The following is a 9,714-nucleotide window of genomic DNA, read 5'->3' as shown; positions in this document are numbered from 1 at the left end:
GGCTGAGGCAGGAGAATCGCTTGAACCCAGAGGTGGAGGTTGCAGTGAGCCAAGATCACACCATTGCACTCCAGCCTGGGTGACAAGAGTGAAAACTCCATCTCAAAAAATAAAAAATAGAAACATTTGGGCTACACGTGGTGGCTAACACCTATAATCCCAGCACTTTGGGAGGCCAAGGTGGGAGGATCACTTGAGCCCAGGAATTTGAGACCAGCTTGGGCAACATGGTGAGACCCTATCTCTACAAAAAGTACAAAAATTAGCTGGGCTTGGTGGCCAGCACCTGTAGTCCCAGCTACTTCAGAGGCTGAGGCAGGAGGATTGCTTGAGCATAGGAGGTTGAGGCTGCAGAGAGCCACATTTTTGCCACTGCTCTGCAGCCTGGGCAACAGAGCAAGAACTTGTCTAAATAAATAAATAAATAAAAATAAAAACAAATTTGAATTACAGAAGGACACTATGTAGGCTCAACTAGCATGTCTGCAGGTTTAGTGACCTCACTTTGCTTTACCACTGGGGATACTGAGGGCCAGAGAGGGAGCGCAATGTGCCCACAGCCAGAGCAAGAACCAGATCCTTTGCCTTCTAGGACTGTGATCCTGACCCTGGGCCACTGGGCCGCTTGCGTGTTCCAGCATGGGGCAGTTCACACAGCACTTCTGTGCCCAGGATCTCGGTTAGTTTTCATCTCAACCCCAGGAGGAGGCAGGGTCGGGGAAGTCACCTCCATTTTATAGATAAGGAAGCAGAAGCTCAGAAGAGCCCTGAATGGTGCCCAGATCCCACTGCTAGTTAAAGGACTGTAGACACCTGCTTCCCCCTGCAGGGTCTGCTCTCCTGTTTGGTGTTCAGTCTTGTGGTCTGAGTTTTAGCCTGAGTCGGGCCTTCCAGAAGCCTGCAGGTTATCAGGAGAGAGATGATATGTATGGGTAAGAGACAAGACTCAAATGAAATATACTCAGTGGAGTGCAAATGTGTGACACAGGCAATGAGCAGGAAATCATGGCAGTAGCTGACTTGGGTAAGGTCCAGGGCTAAATGCTTTACACGAATTATCACATTAAGTCTGCCCAACTACCCCCATGAAAGAGGTACTATTATTTTACTAAGGAAAACTAAGGCACAGAGGTTAAGAGACTCATCAATGTCATACACAGGAGTTGATAGAGCTGGAATTTGAGCCCAAATGGTCTGGATCCAGAAACCCTATGCTCTGTAAATATTACTAGGAAGTGGGCATTTGGCTGGCACCAGCAGGGAGGATACATAGGGACCCCCTAGGAAGGTGGCTCAGCATGAGCAAATGCTTGGAGGTAGGAATCTGCTGGTTGATTGATGATCAGTGAAGAATCCAGCTGGCTAAAGATGTCAGAGCTGGGCCAGTGCTGAGACCATGGGACCCAAGCCCCTAAGTGTCAAGAGGATGTTCTGAAAGGTTTAGGCTGAAGGCCACACAGCAACTTGGTGGGAGAATCAGGGCCAGATCCCAAGTATCTGATCTCCCACCTGCTTTTCCTGCTGCTCTCTTCACCCCTAGCTTTGCTCACACAATGGCCAGGTATGCTTGAATTTCCATGCATGGGATTTCCTCAGGGTGGAACCCACAAGTGTCAGAATCCTATCTGTCTCACCTCTCTATTGCTTCATCCTGCATTATCCTCCCAAAACTGAGTGGGTTAAAATAATAACAGTTATATGATCTCTTGTGAGTCTGCAATTGACTGGGCTCAGCTAATGGTTCTTCTGTTCCACATAGCACCCTCTAGGGGCTGCAGTCATCTGTGGGGAACTCAACGGGGCTGGAATATCCAAGATGGCACGTTCACATGGCCAGTGATTGATGCTGGCAGAAGGCCGGGAACCATATGTGCCCTGCCCATATGGCATGGGCTGCTCACAGCATGGCAGTTGGGTTCCAAGACAGGGCATCCCAAGAGTGAATATTCTAAGAGATTCAGGTGAAAGCTGCAAGGCCTTTTCTGACCTAGTTTCAGGTTTTATACAGCATCACCTCTACAGCATTTTTTGGTCAAAAAGAGGTCACAAGCCAATCCAGATTCAAGGGGAGAGGACTATACTAGGTGTGGACACTGGGAAGGATAGTCCATATTTGGAGGCCAGTTACTGCATTATCCTCCCAGACATTTTATTCACTTCTCCATCCTAGTTTCTTTCTTTCCATCCCTCCCTTCTTCCATTCCATTTCATTCCATTCCATTCCATTTCATTCCATTCCATTCCATTTCATTCCATTCCACTCCATTCCATTCCATTCCTTTCTCTTGCTTCCTTTATTCGACAGGGTCATATCCAGGCTGTAGCACAGTGGCATAATCACAACTCACTACAGCCTCAAATTCCTGAGCTCAAGCGATTCTCCCACATCAGCCTCCCTACTAGCTGGGACCACAGATGAGCATCACCACACTGGGCCAATTTTAACAATTCTTGTAGAGATAGGGTATTGCTGTGTTTCCCAGGCTGGTCTCAACCTGCTAACCTTAAGCAATTCTCCTGCTTTACCCTCCTGAGTTGCTGGTATTATAGGTATGAACCACCATACCCCACCTCCATCCTAGTTTCAGGAACTCTATTCAGTTTACTCTCTGTTCGCCAGTGATTTGGTCCAGCTCATCCAGGTGTTTTTCAGGGCACTAGTCTAGTACAGTGCCTGACATATAGTGAGTACGTAATAAATATTTGCTGAAGGGAGGAAGGAAGAAAAGGAAGGAGGAAGAAAAGAAGAAATGAAAGAAGGAAGGAAGGAAGGAAGGAAGGAAGGAAGGAAGGAAGGAAGGAAGGAAGGAAGGAAAGTTTTCCTACAAAAGTTGGGGTCATAATCCAGCCTTTTCCCTGAATCAGCAACACATCCAGTCCCTGCCCACCTTAGGCCTTTGTCTTGCTGTTCCCTTTGCCTAGGGTCATCTTCCTCCAAAGTTTTCCTTGGCAAGGTCCCTCTTGTAATCCAGGTGTATTAGTCTGTTATCATGCTGCTATAAGGACATACCTGAGACTGAGTAATTTATAAAGGAAAGAGGTTTAATTGACTTACGGTTCAGCATGACTGGGGAGGACTCAGGAAACTTACAATCCTGATAGAAGGGAAGCAAATGTATCCTTCTTCACATGGCGGCAGCATGGAGAAAAATGAGCAAAGGTGGGGAAAAGCCCCTTATAAAACCATCAGATCTCATGAGAACTCACTCCTTATCACAAGAACAACATGGAGGTAACTGCTCCCATGGTTCAATTACTTCCCACTGGGTCCCTCCCATGACATGTGGGGATTAAGGGAACTACAATTCAAGATGAGATTTGGGTGGGGACATAGCCCAACCATATCACCAGGTCTCAGCTCAAAAGTCACCTGTTCAGAGAGGCCCTCTCTGGCCACCCAGTCTTACCACCACCACTAGCTATTCTCTTATGACCTGAGTTATTTACTTCAGAGCACTTACTACCACCTGACAATGCATTATCTTATGCATTTATTTATGTAATTGTTCATTATCTAGCTCCCTGTGTCCCTCTTAGGCCAGGTTTCTCAACCTCAGACTATTGACATTCTGGGCTGGATAATTCTTTGTTGTGGGAGAGTGAAGTACATTCTATGATTGTAGAATGATTAGCAACATCTCTTGTCTCTACTCGCTGGATGTCAGTAGCATCCTCTGCCATATCATGATAACCAAACATATCTCTGGACATTGCCACATGTGCAAGCCTGGGATGTGCATGTTCATGCCCTGCAAAATTTGGCCTGGTTGAGAACCACTATTTTAGACCATTGGTTCTAATACTGTTTTTTTGTTTATTTGTTGTTTTGTTTTGTTTTGTTTTGTTTTGTTTTTGAGACAGAGTCTCGCTCTGTCATGCAGGCCTGATTTCAGTGGCAAGATCTCGGCTCACTGCAACCTCCACCTCCGAGGTTCAAGCAATTCTCGTGCCTCTGCTTTCTGACTAGCTGATATGAGAGGCACACACCATCACACCTGGCTAATTTTTGTAGAGATGGGGTTTCACTATGTTGGCCAGGTTGGTCTCAAACTCCTGACTTCATGAGATTAACCTGTCTCAGCCTCCTAAAGTGCTGGGATTACAGGCATGAGCCACTATGCCATAATGTTTGCATTTTTAGTAGAGACAGGAGTTTGTCATGTTGACCAGGCTGGTCTCGAACTCCTGGCCTCAAGTGATCCACTCCCAAAGTGCTGGGCTTACAGACATAAGCCACGGTGTTCAGCCTGGTTCTCATACTTTTGCATGCATCAGGATCACCTGGAAGACTTGTTAAAGCCCAGACTGCTGGGCTCCACCCTAGAGTTTCTGATTCAGCGGGTCTGGGGTGGGACCATGAATTTGCATTTCTACGAGTCCCAGGTGATGCTGATGCTGCTGGTCCAGGGACCGCACTTTGAGAACTACTGGTCTGAAAGCTCCACAGAAGGAGAGAGATCGTGTATCCTGTACCCTAATGCCTAGAATAGTGGCTGTGCATAGTTGGCGCTTATAAATACTTTTTAAGTAAACCATCTTAAAATCTCAGCAGTAAGGAGGCCATTCCTGAGCCTCAGTGAAAATTAACTGGCAGGGAAGGAGCAATTTTGGCATGCTGGGCAGGAGCTGTAAGAAAGAATACTTAAACTCCTAGTTTTAGAAAGCCTACCCTCAGTGCCCGGAGCAGGTGCCGGGAAGCCCAGTAGGATTTCAGAAGACGCTCTGCAAGTTCACATTTCATTTAGCTTTGACCTTGGTGGGCGTCTTGGTTTGGCCCTGCATCTTGGATTTCTCCTGTGATTCTCTCTAATCAATTTCTCCTTGTCATCAAGGGGTTATTTGCTGTCAGGAGAGCTGACAGCAGGTTCACCATGAAGAGTACCCCTCCCTCTGGGGCCCTGCGCATTTCAGAACCTCCCTCTGTTCTTTGCTGCCTCAGGGCTGGGGGATTCGGCAGAGGGGGCTGCCATAGCCAGCATGTTTTCAGTCTAGAGTCTCCTGGGAAGGTAGTGGGTCTGCTGGGGCTGACACAACCTCATATAGCTGTAATCATTTTTGTTTTTTTCAGAGACAAGGTCTCGCTCTGTCACGAAGACTGGAGTGCAGTGGTGCAATCATAGCTTACTGCAGCCTTGAACTCCTGAGCTCAAGCGATCCTCCCACCTCAGCCTCCCAGAGTGCTGGTATTACAGGCACGACTCATTGCAGCTGGCCTAGATTCTATTTTCTTTGTTTTTGTTTTTTGTTTTTTGTGTTTTGTGGTTTTTTTTTTTTTTTTTGAGACAGGGTCTTTTTCTGTCACCCAGGCTAGAGTGCAGTGGCAAGATCATAGCTCACTGCCACCTCAAACTCCTGGGCTCAAACAATCCTCCTGCCTCAGCCTCCTGAGTACCTAGGACTACACTTGCACACCACCACACCCAGCCAATTTCTTTATTTGTTGTAGGGATAGGATCCCGCTATGTTGCCCAGGCTGGTCTTGAACTCCTGGGTTCAAGTGATCCTCCCACTTTGGCCTCCCAAAGTGCTGGGATTACAGGCATGAGCCACCATGCCCAGCTTGTAATAATATTGATGATGACAACCGGAACTGCCATTTCTGGAGCTTACATGGGCCAGGCAGAGTGGAGGCACAGCGCACATTACTTCATTTGCACCTCACCAGGCCTCTATGAAGTGGGTGCATGTTGTTATCCCTGTTTTACAGATAAGGAAACTGAGGGTCTGAGAGGTGTCATCACTTGCCTCAATTTGCATCGGCAAGGAAAAGAGGCAAAGCTGGGATAAACCTAGGTCTTTTTGACTAAAGAGTCCCAGACCCTTTTGGTAGATGCTTAAAACCTGTCCCGTGGGAGGGAAATGGGTTTGGTGGCCATGCTGGCTTCCCTGCTGCTCCTAAATCCCATTAGGCTTGCTCGGACCTCAGAGCCTTTGCATTTGTGGTCTCCTCTGCCTGGAATGCTCTTCTCCCAAGTGGATGTCTGCAGACTGGGCTTCCCAACCTCCTGTAGGTCTTGGATCAAACATCATCTTTTCAATTAGGATGCTGTCACCTCCATACAACTGCAAAGCACCCCCCGCTCTAGTGTCCTCTATCCTCCTCACCTGCTTCATTCTCCTCCACAGCATTGCCGTCATCTGACATACTCTATGCCAAGCTTGTCCAAGCCACAGCACATGGGCCACATGCAGCCCAGGACAGCTTTGAATGCGGCCCAACACAAATGTATAAACTTCCTTAAAACGTTAAAATGATTTTTTTTTTTGCAATTTTTAAAGCTCATCAGCTATCATTAGTGTATTTTATGTGTGACCAAGACAATTCTTCTCCTTCCAATGTGGCCCAGGAAAGTCAAAAGATCAGACACCCCTGCATGCTTTACTTACTATGTTTGTCTGTCTCTTTCCACTGGAATGTCAGCCCCATGGGGACAGGAAGCCATGGCTTACTCTGTTCATGGCTGCATCCCTAACACCTGGGACAGTTCCTGGTGGATATCAGGAACTCCTGGAGCATTTGTTGAGGAAAGAAGGGAGAGGGGAAGGAAGAAAGGAAAGGAAAGGATAGGAAAGGAAAGGAAAGGAAAGGAAAGGAAAGGAAAGGAAAGGAAAGGAAAGGATAGGAGAGGAAAGGAAAGGAAAGGATAGGAAAGGAAAGGAAGAAAGAAGGGAGGGAGAGAGGGAGGAAGGAAGGAGGGAGGGAGGGAGGGAGGGAGGAAGGAAGGAAGGAAGGAAGGAAGGAAGGAAAGAAGGAAGGAAGGGAGGGAAGAAGGAAGGAAGGGAGGGAAGAAGGAAGGAAAGAATGATGGAAGGGAGGGAAGGAGGAAGGAAGGGAAGGAGTGAGGGAGGGAAGGAGTGAGGGAGGGAAGGAGGGAGGGAGGGAAGGAAGGAAAGAAGAAGGAAGGAGGGAAGGAAGGAAGAAAGGAAGGGAGGGAAAGAGGAAGGAAGAAAGGAAGGGAGGGAAAGAGGAAGGAAGTGAAAGAGGGAGGGAGGAAAAGAGGGAGGGAGAGAGGAAGAAAGGAAGGAAAGAATGAGCAAAGGAGGGAAGGAAGAAGGAAGGAAGGAAGGGAAGGAGGAAGGAAGGGAAGGAGGGAGGGAGGGAAACAGGAAGGAAGGAAGGGAAGGAAGGAAGGAGGAAGGGAAGGAAGGAAGGAAAAAAGGAAGGAAGGATGAGAGGGAGGGAGGGAGGAAGGAGGAAGGAAGGGAAGGAGGGAGGGAGGAAGAGAGGAAAAAAGGAAGGAAGGAAGGAAGGAAGGAAGGAAGGAAGGAAATGGAAATTCTCAAAAGTCCCCCAATTTTTCTTACAGCAAAACTTCTCAGAGCCTTCATCATGCTCACATATATACTGTACATTTTATTTATACTGTACACATATATTTTATTTATACTGTACACATATATTACTGTACATAAATATTCTACATAATTTATGACAGCTTTGATCATTCCTCACACTTACTGGATGGCAGAGCACTTCTTGGTAGAGCTGCCATTAACCTGACTGTCCCCAGGCATGTTCTACACTCGCCTGTGCTCTCAGGCTCTCCCTTCTCACTCCTGCCCTGCCTCCTGCACAGAGTGCACAACCAGGCATTGAGGCACATGGACACCTACCTGCACACTCGCTTGGTGGCTGTGTTGGAGATCTGCCTGTGTGACAACATTGGCCTGCTTGTGGAGATGCATGCCGCCTTTGAATGGACCAATTGTCAAAGGCAGAGAAAGGCCAGCTCACCTTTGAAAGAGGCCACTCACCAGGCAAAAACAGGGTGGCCTGAACTTGGGACAAACAAAACAAGGCAGACAATGAATCCATTGGAAGCAGTTGGGAGCCGCAGGGGCTGTGAGAACTTGGCTTTGCTGCACTAGAAGGACAACAGGGAACCAGGTCACACTGGGACAGAAGTTTCCATGTCTTTTTTATCTGCAATCGAGCCAACAGTCCCGGGGGCCGAAGGACTCCAGAAGTCAAGGATGGTCTCATTCATCAGACCTTTGAATTCCCGAGGACCAGGCTGGACCAACCTGGGAGGCTTTGTGCCTTCCCTTTACCTGCAAAGACCTCACCATTTAAAGAGAAATGGTGTCAAGAGGATACCCTTTGGAATCAACGGGGCTTGGTTCAAATTCTGATTCAGACAGTGGCTGCTGAGTGACCTCAGGCAAGTTGCTTCACCACTCAGAGCCTCGGTCTCCTATAAAAAGGAGCAATCACACCTGACTCACTTTCTCCCTCCTATTCTTCCTGCAGTCAGTCAGACTCATCGATTCATCCGTTCATTTGTGTGTTCATTCATGCATTCACTCCTTCTACACTTACCATTCTGGGCTCCTTTTCTTTTTCTTTTAGAGATGAGTTCTTGTATGTTGCACAGGCTGGTCTCAAACTCCTGGCTTCATGCAATCCTCCCACCTCTGGGCTCTTCTTTTTTGTTGTTGTTTTTTGTTTGTGTGTGTGTGTGTTTGTTTGTTTGTCTGAGACGGAGTCTCACTCTGTTGCCCAGGCTGGAGTGTAGTGGTGCGATCTCGGTTCACTGGAACCTCCATCTGCTAGCATCAAGTGATTCTCCTGCCTCAGCCTCCCCAGTAGCTGGGATTAGAGGCATGTGCCACGCCCAGCTATTTTTTGTTTTTATTTTTTTATTTTTGGTAGAGATGAGGTTTCACCATGTTGGCCAGGCTAGTCTTGAACTCCTGACCTGAAACGATTCACTCGCCTCGTCCTCCCACAGTGCTGGGATTATAGGCATGAGCCACTGTGCCCAGCCAACCTCTGGGCTCTTCTGATGATCCACAGTGATCATCCTTGGATACCAATTCCCTTAGCATCCACCATCCCACACATGGCCCAGAGGAAAGAGCCTTGGACGAGGCACATGGGGACTGGCTCCTGTGCTGCCAGCATCCTGCTGTATCCCACACAGTGGTATTGGAGGTCAGTAACTTCCTTTCTAAATAACTTTTGTTTCCTATGATTTCCAAATAAATAAGAAAACAAAAACCTCTAGAGATGCACTTCTAATACGTTGTGTATCTCCTATCAGTTTACATATGTGTGTGTATACATATCACATATATATGTAACAATGCATTACAGCTCTTAACACTATGCTGGGCTTTGCACTAAGCAAATTAAATGCATAATATCCTTTAATCCTTCTGATAGCTTTATTATGTATGTACTATGATCATGCCTTTTTTCTAGATGGGGAAACCATGGCTCAAAGTGGTTAAGAGCTTGCCTGGGGTCACACAGCTGCTAAGTGGTAGAAGTCCCCGCAGACGGCAGGGGGCAGGTGGGGCACAGTTACTTGGCTGGGCAGAGAAGGCAGGAAAAGTTGCAAACAGGAGCAATTTTTAAAGCATGCAGAGAGGTACTCAGGTGAGCATTGTCTTAAATAAATAATGTATGCACACTGTACAAATTGAAGAATAGCAGATCAACAGAAGAGACTAAAAATGACCTCTGAACCCACCCCCATCCAAAAATAATCAGCTAGAATGCTGATAAATTTTTTCACTCCAGTTCCATTTAATTCTAATGCCTCTCATCTCCACGCTAGAGTACCTCTTCTAGAAGTGCTTCCTGACAGGTTCTTTCACTTGATGAGATGCCATAGCCACTTCTGCATGCAATTAAGTATTCTTTTGGTGGAGGGGAATAATTGTAAAAAATTGCATGACTGTGGGGATCATTTATCTCCAATAGACAGA

This window comes from Mandrillus leucophaeus, unplaced genomic scaffold (assembly GCF_000951045.1).
Source record: "Mandrillus leucophaeus isolate KB7577 unplaced genomic scaffold, Mleu.le_1.0 Scaffold765, whole genome shotgun sequence".
NCBI classification, from domain to species: Eukaryota; Metazoa; Chordata; class Mammalia; order Primates; family Cercopithecidae; genus Mandrillus; species Mandrillus leucophaeus.
This window is presented reverse-complemented; position numbering follows the sequence as displayed.